Source organism: Balaenoptera acutorostrata, chromosome 15, assembly GCF_949987535.1.
Source record: "Balaenoptera acutorostrata chromosome 15, mBalAcu1.1, whole genome shotgun sequence".
Classification (NCBI taxonomy): Eukaryota; Metazoa; Chordata; class Mammalia; order Artiodactyla; family Balaenopteridae; genus Balaenoptera; species Balaenoptera acutorostrata.
In genome coordinates, this window is record NC_080078.1 from 19030917 (window position 1) to 19046559 (window position 15643).

A 15643-nucleotide genomic window follows, 5' to 3' on the forward strand; every position below is an offset into this window, starting at 1 on the left:
TAGCCCCGAGTTCTTGGGATTATTTTCCAGAAGCCAAGCAGGACTCAAGACTGGGAGGAAGAAAATGGTACTCTCCTTTATGGGCACTTTTGGAGAAGGGTCTTGCAGAAGAAACAGTTGGTTTTCTTGCACTGGATTTTCTTCTGTTGGACTCTCATGGCCAAGAAAGATAATCTCTTCTGAACTTTAATAGGTGGCTTCAGAGCCTCCAGTCTTGTCCTCTCCTTTCTAGGGCATCCATCTATGCCTATGATATTCCTCAGCTTAAAAATCCTTCCTGGCTTCCCACTTCATAGGAGATGGACTCCAAACTCCTATCACAATCTGGCACTAACCTGATTTTTTAACCTTCAAGTGTCCTGCTTTCCAGCCAAACTGAACAACTGCTAATCCCTGTGCACATCCAGGGCCTTCCAGCGCTGCATCTCTGCCCTCCCCTGACAATACAACAATCATTTTCTACTCTGTGGTCTTTACTTTTTAAATGAACATCCATCCCCCAGTAGACCAGGAGCTCTTTGAGGAAGGACTCCCTTATAATTCATCTGCTCCCAGAGATCCCTCTAATAATTCCCAATAGTAATGACGATGATGATGTTGATATAGTCAAAAGCTTAATAAATATTTGCTGAAACAAAAGACATCAATAATAATATTAGTAATAATAATAGCTAAGAGTTCTTAAGTGTGAACTACATCCCTGACACTCCTCTCAAGGCTTTAGATGCGCGACTCATTTAATCCTCACAACCACTGTGATGGGAGCTTCACACATGACTCCTTGGGATCCCCCAATCCTGGCGTTCATGCCTTGTATAATCCCCGCCCCTGAGTGTGAGCTGGACCAGAAGACTTAACTTCTATTGCAGAGAATACACAAAAGTGACGGGGTGTTACTTCTGAGATGAGGTTACAAACAACTAGGACGTCTGTCTTCCTGGCTCTCTTTTTTTTTTTTTTTTTAATTAATTAATTAATTTATTTATTTATGGTTGTGTTGGATCTTCGTTTCTGTGCGAGGGCTTTCTCTAGTTGTGGCAAGCGGGGGCCACTCTTCATCGCTGTGCGCGGGCCTCTCACTTTCGCGGCCTCTCTTGTTGCGGAGCACAGGCTCCAGACGCACAGGCTCAGTAATTGTGGCTCACGGGCCTAGCTGCTCTGTGGCATGTGGGATCTTCCCAGACCAGGGCTCGAACCCGTGTCCCCTGCATTAGCAGGCAGATTCTCAACCACTGCGCCACCAAGGAAGCCCCTGGCTCTCTTTTTTATCTCTCGTCCTCTCACTTGATCTCTTTGATGAACCAAGAGGACACGTCGTGAGCTGCCTTACACAAAGGTTCATGTGGCAAGGGACCAAGGGAAGTCCCCAGCCAACAGTTTGGGAGCAACTGGGACCTGTAACTCAGATCCAGCAACCCTCAAGGAACTGAATCCTGATAATACCCTCTTGAGTGAGCTTGGAAGCTTCAGCCTTAAAATAACTGCAGCCCCAGCTCACACCTTGATTGAAGCCTTGAAAGAGGCCCAGAATGAGAAGACCAAGGTACGACATGCCTAGATTCTTGACCTACAGAAACTGTGAGATGATAAATGCTGTCCTTTCAAGCTACTATGTTTTGGGCTAATTTGTTACACAGCAGTAGATAGCGAATATAACCACTTAGGTACTCTTACTATCCCATTTTGTAGTTGAGTACACCAAGGCCCAGAATGGTTCAGGAATTTCACATAAACTATGTAGCTAGGAAGCAGCAGAGCCAGGATTTGAACCCACGCAGTCCGGCTCCAGAATCTTCACTCTTGACCATGATGTGATAATAACAGGGGATGAATGGAGGGATGAACAGGCGGATGGTTTTCTCCCTTTCCTTACTGAAGGGGCCTGTTGCTCACCCCTGAGGATGATCTCATTACTAACCTCATCAAATTGCACCATCAGCCCCAGACAGAGCACTTTATTAAAAAGTAGCCTCTGCAAGAGTGTCTATGTCTTGGTGAAGGTGACGTTTGGGTGGGAGGGACGTGAGCAATGCATGGAAACAGATTGCGTGAGTTGGGGAATGATGCAGTTATGCAACAGCTGTGAGCTTGGAGCAGGCTTCTAACAGATATATCACCTTATCAAGTCACATATATTATAGGTAACTATTTTCTTTCTCTAAAGACTGTAACATCCTCAAGTGAAGTATTTGGTGTTATTAACTTTTGTATCCTCAGTGTTCCTAAAAAACGGTGTCCCCCTTTGAGGAATGAATGAGTGAATAAGTCAAAGGAAAAAAATGAATGGATGGATGGATGGATGGATGGATAAAATGCGTTTATGATGATTAGCATATGGATGTATTCAACCATGAGCTTCCTTAGTATCTAATTCATACATAAAATGATTATTCAAAGGCCAAAGCCCTCCCTTCACTCTAAAACAACCAGAGGAAGGGGAAAAGGAAACTAACATTTAATGAGCACTTATTATGTTCCAGGCCTCGTCTCGAAATCATACTTAATCCCCCCAACAGTTTGACTATAGAATTTCCACTCGGCAAAGGGGAAACTGAGACTCAAGCAGGTAATGTGGGCCTCCCCAGAGCTACACACAGTGCCAGACTTGTGAATCCATCGCTTCAGACTCCAGAGGCCATCTCTCTGCCTGTCCTTCCACTCATGCCTGCTGAATGAGTGGCTGAGGGGAGGGCAGGTGTGTTCTTATTTAGAATGGAGAGTCCTATCCTGGTTTACTGACTGTAAGGGTACCGTCCGTGTATTTGTTCCATCCACAAGAATTGATGGTGCAGGCACTACTCTAAACACTGGGGGCAGCGTGCTGGTTTGGGGTGGGGTTTGGGATGGAACTTTGCTCCCAGGGAAACTCAACACAGGTGCCTGATCTCAGAGCACGTGACCATAATAGCGCTCACACCAAATAATCAGCTCCTCTTCCCAGGCTCCAAGAGGATCTGAAACGGGGACCACCTGCTCCTTATCAGTACATGGTGAGCTCAAGTTCAAGTTCATGCTATGGCAACTTTCATTTTCCCTTAGGAGAAAGAAGGAAAAGGGCATGAAATGGCCGAGTCTGCAGTGGGCCAGCCTCCCACATGCATACTGTCTTGTTCAACTCGGACACGAGCTGACAAGTTACGACTGCCCTTGTTTTAAGGAGGAGAAAGTTGATACTCAGAGAGGCAAAGGGACTTGGCCCAGGTCACAGGTAGGAGGAAGAGGATCTGGAATGAAATGAGGCCATATAGCTCTACAGCCTAGACTCTTAACCACAGTGCTGTGATGTCCACTGACTGCTTTGCAAAGCACTTTTACACACAGACACACACACACACACACACACAGACACACACGACCATGCCGCCACCCCGACCAGTTCTGTACAGGTGAATTGTGGGCCCCCCACCAGCCCAACAAGTTAGCACTATTTCTGAATGAATTCAGCTAGAAGCCTTCATATGGCCAGGATCCCAGAACACTCCCTGTCTCAAGGAATGAAATATCTATTCAGGGCAGGAAACTACCTCTAAGCTTTGTGTTCCAAAGACTTTGGGGCCCATGGCATGGGAGCATGAGAGAAGCACTAAAAGAACACTAAATCAATAGTTAGTAATTCAAATATTGGGGTGGCAGGTGTATAATATACACGACGACTAGCAGTAGTAACAATGCTCACTGGTAGTCATTATTAGAGCCTTCAATGGATACTGACTAACTACCAGACACTATTCTATGCCCCTCACTTGTATTAACCCGTTCATTCTTCATAGAAGACTGGGAGGAAGAAGATGTCGTACATATATACAATGGAGTATTACTCAGCCATAAAAAAGCATGAAATAATGTCATTTGCAGCAACATGGATGTACCTAGAGATTACCACAGTAAGCGAAGGAAGTCAGACAGAGAAAGACAAATATATGATATCACTCATATGCGGAATCTAAACAGAAGCAGACTGACAGATATCGAAAACAATCTTATGGTTGCCAAAGGGGAAACGTGGAGAGGAGGGATAAATCAGGAGCTTGGGATGAACACACACACACTACTATATATAAGATAGATGACCAACAAGGACCTACTGTATGGCACAGGGAACTCTACTCAATATTTTGTGATAACCTATATGAGAAAAGAATCTGAAAAAGAATGAATGTACATATACGTATAACTTAATCACTTTGCTGAACACCTGAAACTAACACAACATTGTATATCAACTATACTCCGATAAAAAAGGATACCCAGCTCTAGTATGCTCTAGTCATGTGACCTTGACCATGTCCGTTAACTTCCCTAGGCCTCAGCTCCTTCCTCTGTAAAATGGGTATAATAACCCTGTCATCGTAACGGAGGACTATGAAGGTTAAATGAGATCCTCTGTGTAGGACATTTAGAACTGTGTCATCGCACATGGGAGGCACTCAGAAAATGTCAGTTACCACTTTTCAAAATAAGGACACAATGTTACATTAAATAACATGTACAGGGCTAGCACTTAGGAAGAGTTCTGGATGTAAAAAGACATGCTGTTGCAATCAAGTATATTTGTAAATATTTTGTTCATTATGATTTGGGGTAAAGAACAAAATGCCTCAAGTCGGCATAGATAGGTGAGCGTGACATGGAGAGTGAGAATGAAATGTTTCAGTTAACAAGATATATGAAGACACAAACGTGATAAAAAGGAAAGGACTTGCAAGGGAGAGTTTTGCAGAAGACAGCGGTGGAGCTCCTAGGCGGGAGGGTCAGTGTTACCCGTAGAGGGAAATGTATGAGCCTGTGCACTCAGTAACTCTTGGGTGTGAAATATCCCAAGTTGGGAATTCACACCACCCGTCTTGACTGTTAATATCACTCTGTGGAAGGAATCTGGTCCTGGAAACAGCAGAGCCCACCTGCTCACGGCTTCATGAGTGGACCTGCCTTGCCGAGGATCCGGGATGCTGAAGTCAGTATCCCACGACCTCTGCGGCACCTCCTGTAAAAGGAGTCAGCCTCCTGGAAGTGCAGGGTGGGGATGCCCCCGCCTCCAGTCCCCCAACCCCTTCATACAAAGAATAGTCGGTGCATATCTCTCGAGCTGAACCCATCACCTTCCTTTATCTGTTATGATGTCCCCTGTGCACCTGTCAACGTCTTTAGAACAGAGACTCTGCCCAATTCATTTTTACTTACCCAGTGCTTAGCCTATTACCTGGCGCACAGTAGCTACTTTTAAATATTTGTGGACTAAATGAAACAAGATGAATAAATGGTTAAGTAAAGTGATATATACGGAGCATCAGATACTATGATAACATATCATCATCAAGATAACTGGCAACACGAAGTAACGTTGATAAGCTAATATTACATCAAATGACAGGAAGTGAGGTGATGTGTACGTAGGATTGAAGTCATGGGGGAATGTTTACTTCTGGGCTGAAACTGGAAAAAAGAACATACAAGAAGCATTGTACTGATTAATTATTCTTTACTGAGTGGCAGAACTCAAGGGATTAAGAGTGCAGGCTCTGGAATCAGCCTGCCTGCCGTCAAAACCACTTCACCATTTCCTAGCTGTGGGACTTGGAACAGGTATTTAAATATGCCTCAGTTTCCGCCTCCGCAAAATGCGACATCATAGGGTTGCCATGAGCATTGTATTAGTTGAAACACGTCAAGCACTTAAAACAGTGTCTGTCACATGGTAAGGAGCCAATGCTGTATATACTTTTATGATGAGAGGATTTGTGACATATTTTTTCCTCAATGTTCTTTAATCCTGTTACATTGAATGGTCCATTTTCGAGAGTATTCCTTAAATCCTGCCCACAGAGCACACCAAGTCACTTCACCAGCTCTTCCCCTCCCACCAGTCAGCAGCTCCCCAACATGGCTGTCCTGACTCAGCCAAAAGACCTCAGGTCTACAAAGGACAAGGATGTAGAGCTAAAACAGAAGGACGTTTGCATCCAGCATTACAGCACTAAATTCTCTGATGATTTTGAGAATAAAATGCTGATGAAATCCTTATGGGAGTACATGCAGGTACATGCAGTCTTTCTAGGAATAGGAAATTCTTAGGGCAGACAGAGATAATAAGAGCAGCTCTGGACACGAAATCAGAAGGGCAAGTTTGAGGTCCAGCTGTATCCATAACTGGCTGAGGTTTCTTTTTCTAGAAGATGGTGGGAATAGTCCCAGTATTCCAGGGATGTACATGCTGAGACTGTCCACAGGGAGCAGCACTTGAGATAATCAATCTAAGATACTAAGGAGAGGGTAGAAAGTCTAGAAGCTGTTAGAGGTGAACCATTACAGGCATGATGTTTAGCAAGCAGAAGAATGAAGAACCCGAGTTGGGCAAGGAAGGGCAGACATGGTCAGCCTTGCCTGGGGAAGGGTATTATGGTTCATGAACAAAATCTGGAAATTGAAGATTCAGGCTGTGCTGCATGTCTTTGCTTGCAATTTGGGGTACAGAGGTGATGTCAATGTAACATGAAGAAAGGGATTTTGCAAAAAAAAAGAGAGAGAGGAAGGAATGAAGGAAGGAAGGGAGGGAGGGAGGAAGGGAGGGAGGGAGGAAGGAAGGAAGGAAGGGATTTTGCATTTGTTCAGAAGTCCACCTTTGCTTTCTAGACCACACTTGATTTTTATTCCTGTTGCTACTGCTGCCCCAGAATTTCTCCCTGGCATTCTCTCTGTTTTGATAGGACTACACTTTCCTCTGCATCTCAGGTGGAAGAAGGAGTAATAGTAGTTGTAATCACAGCACCTACTGAGTGCTTATTATGTGCTGGACAGTGTTCTAAGTGACGGTACACATGTTAACTGATTTAGTCACAGCAACCGTATGAGATAGTGTGGGAGAGATTCTTAGGGTTCACCAACGACTCCTCCACATCTCCCAGCCTGCCTGGGTTTGGTCAGCCATGACTCTCATTCTGAAAGGAGTAGGACAATGTGTCACTCCAGGCTCAGGTACTCAGTGTCCATCTTGCCTTCCCCATGTTTTCAAGGCTGGATTGCAGGGCTATGAATTCCAGAGTGGTAGAACCAAATGATGGACACAGCTGGATCCCTGAGTCACTGCTTGGAGCAGAGCCATTCTGGAAAGATGTGAGACCCTCATCGGTTTGTATGAGGAAGAAATGTTTAATATGGATAGGCACTGATATTTGGGTTTGTTTTTATGGAAGCTAGAATGAATTGATGACTCTGACAAAAACAGGTAGAGACTGTCTTCATGCCCACTTCACAGATGAGAACACTGAGGCAAAAAAAGGATAAAAAATATGTCCATGGTCAAAAAACCATGGAGTGGTAGAGCTGAGATTGAACCCAGATGAACTGAGCTCTAGAATCTATGCTCTTCCTTTTTTTTTTTTTCCCCCTCACCTTGTTCATGGTTTTTGTGGCTCTCTTCATATTTTCCAGGATGGATATCATCTTGTACCAGTTCCAAGAGTTAAAGTGAAACCCAGGGGGGAAATCCATCCTTTTTCCTGGATATTTGGGAATAAAATCCATTAAGTTCTACCTTTTGTCCTCCCTGGGTATACATGAGAGCTACCCACACCAGAAATTATACTGAAGATGCTATTGAGTGTGTTCAAGAACCATTTGTCTGTAATTCCTTTCTTTTTATAATCACATATTATAGTCACACCTGGCTAAAGAGAGAATTAGTGACCAATAACCTTGCAAATTATCTCAAAGCCTAACGAGTTTTATTTTCTAAATATCAACACCACCATCATATCTTGCAACTCATTTCACAGTTTACAGAGCAAATATCCATATATAATTGGGAGCGAGGAGGTGGTACAGCAAGAAAGTTAATGGCATTAACTTTTTAAGTCAAAGAAAACAATTTCTTTGTCTAACTCTTTCATTTACTCCTGTGTGACCAGACATAAGTACATAATCCATGCATCCATTTACTCCTTGTTAATAACAGATATTTATCTCACCAGGTTGCTGTGATAATTCAATAAAATAATGTTTTGGACTCCTAGATTTGAATGAAGAGTAAGCTGAGTGAAAAAAAAAAGCAGTGTGCAAAGACATATTGCCCCTTCCTCTAGGTAAGAAACATACCCTGTGTAGTTATTATTAATTCTAATTTTCCTTATTCCTTGAGGGCAGGAAATACATCATGTTCATCTCTGTGGGCCCCTTGTCTATCAAAAGTGTAGGACAAAATAAGTGTTCCACGAATGTTTTGGAAAAGATGAAAGAATAAACCACAGGGGTTTAAACCACATGAGTAGGGACAGAAGGGATCACACTACCAGGAAAGCATAGCAGGCAGAGACCACACACACCAAAAACGTGATAAGCGTGTCCACATCATGGTTGGCTTGGGGACCAGGAGCCTTATCCTTCTAATCACTTCTTACCACCATTCAATACATGCCTGGCTCCCAAGGAGACAGAGTAAGTACGTGTGTGACAGATTCCAAGATACCTACTGGGGCACATTTGCAAATGGGTGTGGTTACTGTACATCCACTAACAGGTTAGCTTAAGAGAATGGATCTTGTTCTCTTCTCTCTTCCAACCCTGTGGAAGATGGAAGATGCAGTAAACTGTCCCAGGGACTGTTCTGAGGCCAGTCCTCTCATATTTGTCCTTCTCTGTGTCAAAATATATATGTTTTGGACTCTAGGAAGAGGCAGCATAGGGAGTGAGGAGGAAAGTGCAGGCCAAACGCATCAGCTTAATCCTTCAATGTGAATTCTCAGCAGTGAATCTGAGGATTAAGCCCAGTTAGCCATGGTCACCCAAGTTTCCTCAGACAAAGTTTCATGTTCCCTTCAGGAACTTGTGGGGAGGAGCATTGGGCTGAGCAAGGTAAGTTAACACGTCACTCTGATTTTTAACACTTATTATCTCATTTTCAACTTCCCAACAACTCTGCCTTTTGCCAATATTACTGGAGTGGTCCCCTTTTAAGACCTGGAAGCTTTGGCTTTGATATATAACATCACTGGGCCGAGATAACAGGGCAAGTTTGTAGCCAAGGTGGGCAGGGACTCAGACCTTCAGAATTCACCCCCAAATAGTTTGAAGCACAGTTCTCCCAGGGTTTATTCTAATAGTTGCATAGACCATGTGGCTTATTCTAATAGTCTGCTGGACCAGGGAATGAGGGCCCCCCCCCTCATTTATTTTATTTAGAAAAAATGTAGCATCTGAGAAACACCAATGACTATGAATCCCACAGAGTCATGTCAGGAGTTGGGTTGAGCCCCAGCACTATATATTTTCCACTCTCCATCATGATGTCTATTTTTTAAGGTCCTGGCTCCCCATCCCCAGGCAGGGGCCCTGTCTCTGGGTTCTCCTGGTAGATTCTATTTCCAAAGATGGAAGCAGCCGTGGCACCTGTTCCATGGGTTCTTCTGCAATGTGATCTTGTCACTTGCTCACCTAAGAGACAGAGTCAATTTATTTGCCCCTTGTCTTGGGGCTGGCCCTCTGACTGCTTTAATCAATAAAATATAGTAGAAATGACATCAGAGCTCAGATATTAAGAAGGCCTGGCAGCTTCTGCTTTTGTGTAAGAGGTCTGGCTACTCTGAGACCTCAGCAGTAGGAGAAGCCCATGCCAGCCAGGAGAGGAAGCCACGTGGAGGGCACTGCCCTGTTTCAGCTGAGCTCCAGCCAAGAGCCAGCACTGGTTTGCCAGCCTCGCGAGCGAGACCATCTTAGAAGCAGACTCCCAGCCCCAATGAGCCAGCTCAGTTGATGCCACGTAGATCAAAAAAAAGTCTTCCTAGCTGCACTCTGCTTGATTTGCAGACTCATAAACAAAAGTATGATTGTCTTTGAAGCCACTAAATTTGGAGGTGGTTTGGCAGCAAAGACAGCCAAGAGGTCCCATGGCATCCACCCCATCAGAGAGGTTATTATTCTGAACGTTGATTATTGTCTCATTAGGTATCTCTCCCTAATTTGACTGTCTAGGGCTTGCTCCCTGTGGAGTACCCAGAGTCCAGAACAGTGCCTGGCATATAGTAGGCATGCAAAGAGTCCTCGCAGAAAGAAGAGGACGGTGGCTTTGAACCGGCTGTGCTCTGTCTAGCCTGCAGCCGACACACCTGCAGTGATGCTGTCCGGCTTCACAGCGGAAGGAGACCCCAGTAAAGAGTCTACCCATCTGTCTCCACATCTACCTGCAGCTCAGAATTCACAGCAGCTCCCAGAAAACACTAAACTGAGCCAAACGACGAGCCTCCTTCCTTCACGTGGTTGTTTTATGACAAAAGTGCTTGTGTTAAGAGGGCTGTGGAAGGTTCGCTGATTTTTCATCGGCTACACAGCTTCAGATAAAATTTAATTAAACAGATCCCTGCAGTCATATGCCCACTGTCCCAGATCGAGTCAATTATTTTCCTTTTCTGGCCTTTACGAGAGAAGATGCAGGGGAAGGGGCCGAAGCTGGGGACGTGCAGTGTGACAGACACAGGAGGGCTTCTCTCCAAAGGAGGAGTTAGGGGGGTCTGTGGAAAGGCCAGTAGTGGGAACCCTGGCCAGCTCTGGCCACAGAATTCTCCAGACCCCTCATTCTCTGAGCTCCTCCCATCCTCACCAGTACCACCCAAATCTGGGCTCTGATGGTCTCTCTATGGAAATACGGCCATAGCCTCCTTGTTTCCAGTTTCACCCAGATCCAACATCAAACCTACACTTAAATCAGATCCCCTCCCCTCCTTTTTTTTTTTTTTTTTTTTAAGACACAAACCTAATCACACCATCTCTTGCTCCTGGAAGGTATTCACAGGAAATTAAAGTCTTTCATATTCTGACCTTGCCATTTCCTCTTCAGGTTCTCCTATAGCTTAAGGAGGGTGGGGATGGGAGCAACTGACCTAGCTTTGGCCAGTGAGACTTCATTGTTGGGTTCTAGGAAGGGTTTTACTCCATGAAAAAAGGAACAGGGAGGAGACCTGTCTCTTCTTCATGCCATGAGCGTGGTGGTGTGAGACCATGATGCTCAGCCTTGGGGCGGACATCAAGAGGCTGTGAGGCAACAAGCCAACATCCCAGGGGAAGGCAGAGTGGAAACCCAGGCAGAGCCCTCACACTTGATGACATTTCTCAGCCACTGGACCAACTTTGGGTAAGACAATTAAATATTTTTAGTGTCCATGCCTCCAAATATGTTGTTGCACTGAAACCTTTACTGCTACTGTCAATAATAACAACACACATATAATGAATTGTGTGATGAATTGCTTTGCCAAAGGAAATTGGCTACCATGTTGGCTTAGATCAACCAAGCTTTATCACCATGGTTTGACCTCCCAGAGATGTTGCCATTTCTCCCCAAACAAGATTCCATAAACCTGGAGAAAAGGAGAGCAACTTTTGGGTAGGCTACCAACACAGTCTGCCATAGCCTTAAAATATGAATAAGATTTTGACAAGGACGGCAGAAAAGATAAGGTGTCTAGACAGAGGCATCAATATGCACAAAAGCATGGGGCTGCGTGAAGAATGGAGAAACGTTTAGTGCTATGGTAGCACAGGTGGGTTGTGGCTTCTCTAACCCCTTCAGGTGGATTTAGTAACCCTTTCCTCTATACGACACCTTAAAGTACGCACGTCATTATGATATAATTGAGTCTATTTTCCCCAAGACACTGCAAAGTTCAGCACCACGTCCTATTCGTCTTATTCTTGTTCGTATCATCTTCCACTATTCAGTGCCTAAAACATACTAATCACTCCAATAAATGCTTGTTGAACAAACACACAAATGACATTATCTCATTAGAAGTGCCCTGGGAGTAAAATAAATCAGACAGAGAAAGACAAATACTGTATGTTCTTCACTTATATGTGGAATCTAAAAACAAAATAAAACAAAACCACCACCAAACTCATAGAAAAAAAGATCAGACTTGTGGTTACCAGCTGCAGGGGGTGGGAAAAGGGGAAATTGGAGGGAGGTGGTCAAAAGGTACGAACTTCCAGGTATAAGGTAAATAAGTACTAGGAATGTAAAGTACCAATGATGGCTACAGTTAACATGCTGTATGTTATAGATGAAAGTTGTTAACAGACTATATACAAGAGTTCTCACCCGAAGGAGATTTTATTCTTTTCTTTCTATTGTATCTATACGAGATGATGTTTGTTAACTAAACCTACCGTGGTCACCATTTCACAATATATGTAAATCAAACCATCATCATGCTTATATCTGAAACTTATACAGTGACACATGTCGATTACTTCTCAAGACTGGAAAAAAGAAAGAAGAAGTTCCCTGGGAGTATATCTGCCACTAGACAGCCTGTGGCCAAACTCTTAGAGCCCAGGGGCTGGAGGGATGCCCACACCAGAGACAAATACACTTTGCATGTTCATCTATTTACAGAGCCATTGTAAATATTCCTAGTGGGAAACGCACTGTAAATGCTCACAGAAAAGGCAATTGCTTACAGTTCTGGACTTGTATGGGCTTCCTAGGTACAAACTATCAGTGGATGAACACCTGCACTAAGAAAGAAGGGAAGCTTGACCACAGTGGATTGGAAATGCATTCTGAAGGCTATAAAGTTACAAACGAAGTTCATTACACCTTTAGGACAGTTTGCAGAGCCTGTCTTGTCTAGTCTCACAGCCCAGTGCCATAACCCTCTACAGCATCCCTGACCATCTGCCAACCAGCCTCTGTTTCATCAACTGCAGGGTGGGGGCCAAGGCTACCCAGTCATAGGTTTAGCAGGTCAAGAAGCGGAGCTGTGAGCGGCAAGGGAGGGAAGGAGTAAGCTTTTCAGAAATGCCTTGCTCTGAGTCTCACTCATGGGGACCACCCACTCCCTGGCCTGGCCCTGGCTTTACAGAGTTTCTACAAGAGCTGATCCTGTCCTTTGGCTGCAGACTCAGCTCCTCATGTTGACTTTTGATGAAAATGATCTATTTCAGAAGCACATTCACAGCTTCATCCCATCCCAGGTTTCTGTCTTTGCCAAGACTCAGGCTCTCGGGCATTACACTTCAATTGCTTATAGGATAAGATTTCTAAACTTTTCACCATGACACAGAGGTTAAGAGCTGGGGAGCTGGAAACAGACTGATAAGGGTTCGAATCTTGGCTTTTCCTTTAATGTTTTCTCACTGATTCATCCATTCAAGACATATTTTCCAAGTGCTTGCCATGTGTCCAACACCCTACTTGGTACCAGGCAAGAAACAGCCCAGAAAAGGTCATAAAACTTACCTTTGTGTGTGTATGTATGTGTGTGTGGGAGCCGGGAGGGTGGGACTGGGTAGATAATAGCAAGTAGACTCAAATATCATATGTTTAATATGTGCTAGTTATCTCTATTACCATTGTAATTATCATCATCATCATCATTTAATCCATCATTTGGGATTAGGTTTGGCTGTGAGTGATAGAAAACCCAACAATGGCTTCAACAAGACAGATTTTTTTTCTTTGAACTAAACTCTAGAGGTAAGCTGCCCAAGCCTGGTGTGATGGTGTCACAGTCAGCAGGGACGAAGGCACCTTCTTTCGCTTTGCTCACCATGTTTAAACTCTTGGTCTAGAGTATCCCATAAGTATTCACCATTCCAAACATGCTGACAGCTCCTGACTGCAAGCACCTGAGACTCTCAGAGTGTCTGGTCCACATATGAAAGCCTGGAAGTGCTGGGGAAGTGATGCCTCCAAGAGCAGCCCTCAACGAATGGCAGACAGGTGTTGGTGTATAAATACCCCAGCTCCCCCACCTTTCAAGGAGAATGTCTCTGAAGCATGTGTTACCCAATTTCCTCGAGTTTTCCAGCAGGATGGCGCCACCATAATTCATTCATTAACACGCCCTATACTCGCTTCCTTCCCTTCCTATCTCACGTTCCCATCCCCTATCAGTGCTTCCTGGGATTACTCGGCACATAAATAACTTGCTCGCAAATCTCTGACTGAGAGTCTGCTCTTCGGGGAGAACCCCATCTAAGACATGGCCTAAAATGGCCACTTATGCTCCGCCCATCTCATCTACATCCCAGCCAGCAGGAAGGAGGAAGCAGTTATAAGAGCTGAGCCCCTCCCTTTAAAGAACATTTCTTGGGAATTCCACAGGATACCTCTGTTTACACCCCATTCATTGGGTAGCGAAGGAATTTGGGAGGTTTAGTTCTTATTCTGAGTGACGGCATGCCCTGTGAGATCGGGCATTCTCTTACTAAGGAAGAAGGGGTAAGTGGCTCGAATAAGCCAGCTTTGTCAGTGTCCAGGGGATAGGAAAGGCAGAGCCTTGTGGTGTAGGCTGAGGACCCACGAGCAGGTGTCTGGGCTCCTGATCAACCATAAATAGCATTTCACAGACACCTTGGTGCCTGTCTCTCCACCTGCTCCCCAACACAGTCTAAGCAGAACTTAATCTCTCCAATCCTGGGAGAAAAGCCAGGACTTAGCTACATCAAACCATGCCAGGATACAATTTGTATATTAAAATCACTCGAGCTGGCTTTTCCTTCACCTTAATTTTAGATAAATAACAAGTGGCACAAAAGACCCCAGCCCTCAAAGTGCTTAGATGATTCACAAAGAGGCATGACAGATGCATTAAAGAAGATGTGGGATGACACATGGCTAATGACAAACGAGCGGTCCAGGGGTGAAAGCCATAGTGGGAAGCTCTACGGACATTGCAAACCCATAAAATATCAGGGATGCAGGGAAATGGGGAGGTTTAAGAAAACATCCACTGCATGCTTACTGCATGCAACAATGCGCTATCTGAAGACATGTAAACTTCCCAACCAGTCTATGAGGTAGGTTTCATTACTGGCACCATTTTATTATTATTTTTTTGGCCTCACTGCATGGCCTATGAGATCTTAGTTCCCCAACCAGGGATGGAACCCGTGCCCCCTGCAGTGGAAGCGCGGAGTCTTAACCACTGGACCGCCAGGGACGTCCTCTGGCACCCCTTTTTTTTTTTTTTTTATAGCTACTTTATTTATTTATTAATTATTTATTTTTGGCTGTGTTGGGTCTTCGGTTCGTGCGAGGGCTTTCTCTAGTTGCGGCAAGCGGGGGCCACTCTTCATCGCGGTGCGGGGACCGCTCTTCATCGCGGTGCGCGGGCCTTTCACTATCGCGGCCCCTCCCCTTGCGGGGCACAGGCTCCAGACGCACAGGCTCAGTAGTTGTGGCTCACGGGCCCAGCTGCTCCGTGGCATGTGGGATCTTCCCAGACCAGGGCTCGAACCCGTGTCCCCTGCATTAACAGGCAGATTCTCAACCACTGCGCCATCAGGGAAGCCCTGGCACCCTTTTAAAGATGAAGAAGCTAAGGCTATGATAGAATAACTTGCCCCCAGTCACACAGCCAATAAGCAAGACTGAGAAAAATATTTTTAAAATGTGAATAATAATACATATTCTAGCTCTTTTTTTATGTGCCAGGCACTGGGCTGAGTACCTGTCATGCTTACACAACTGAAGCCTCACAATAGCTCTTGAGGTAAGAACGATTGTTATTTCCATTTTACAAATGAAGAAACTGAGGCTGAGAGAGAGTGAAAAGCTTGAAAAGAGTGACACCAGGATTTAAGAGACCAACTCGTCCAACTGCCAATCAGATGCCTGAATCCCCTTTATGGACGTGTCTGCCTGTGGTTA

At 44.7% G+C, this 15643-nt stretch overlaps 1 protein-coding gene across 1 annotated transcript in view; it reads right to left on the reverse strand.

Moving 5' to 3' along the window:
- The window catches only part of HS3ST4 (heparan sulfate-glucosamine 3-sulfotransferase 4), a 420873-nt gene that overhangs the window by 139535 nt on the left and 265695 nt on the right, over window positions 1-15643 (reverse strand). The window lies entirely within an intron of this gene.